This window comes from Acanthisitta chloris, unplaced genomic scaffold (assembly GCF_000695815.1).
Source record: "Acanthisitta chloris isolate BGI_N310 unplaced genomic scaffold, ASM69581v1 scaffold1977, whole genome shotgun sequence".
Taxonomy (NCBI): domain Eukaryota; kingdom Metazoa; phylum Chordata; class Aves; order Passeriformes; family Acanthisittidae; genus Acanthisitta; species Acanthisitta chloris.
In genome coordinates, this window is record NW_008682978.1 from 49,188 (window position 1) to 49,459 (window position 272).

Genomic DNA, 272 nt, shown 5'->3' on the forward strand with positions numbered 1-272 from the left:
CGGGGCGGCACTGGCCGCGGGCTGGGGGCTCAGCATCCGGCTCGAGCACCACCGAGGGCTGACAGCCCCAGCGTGCCCAAACCTGTGAGCACCAGGTGCCCAATTCTGTGAGCACCAGCTGCCCTGTCACAGGACCTGCCCACAGCCAGGCCGCGCGACATGTGCACGGGTCACGTGCTGCCCCGCCGTGAAAAATCAGATTCCGCTTAAGTAACGAGAGCCATCGGTGAAATATTAATTGCCAGCTCGGGCACAGCTGCAGCAGCCACCCA

The 272-nt window shown here is 64.3% G+C and overlaps 1 protein-coding gene across 1 annotated transcript in view; it reads right to left on the minus strand.

The window, feature by feature from the left end:
* The window catches only part of LOC103806046 (low-density lipoprotein receptor-related protein 1-like), a gene marked incomplete at both ends in the record, with an annotated part of 53,887 nt that overhangs the window by 49,084 nt on the left and 4,531 nt on the right, over positions 1 to 272 (minus strand).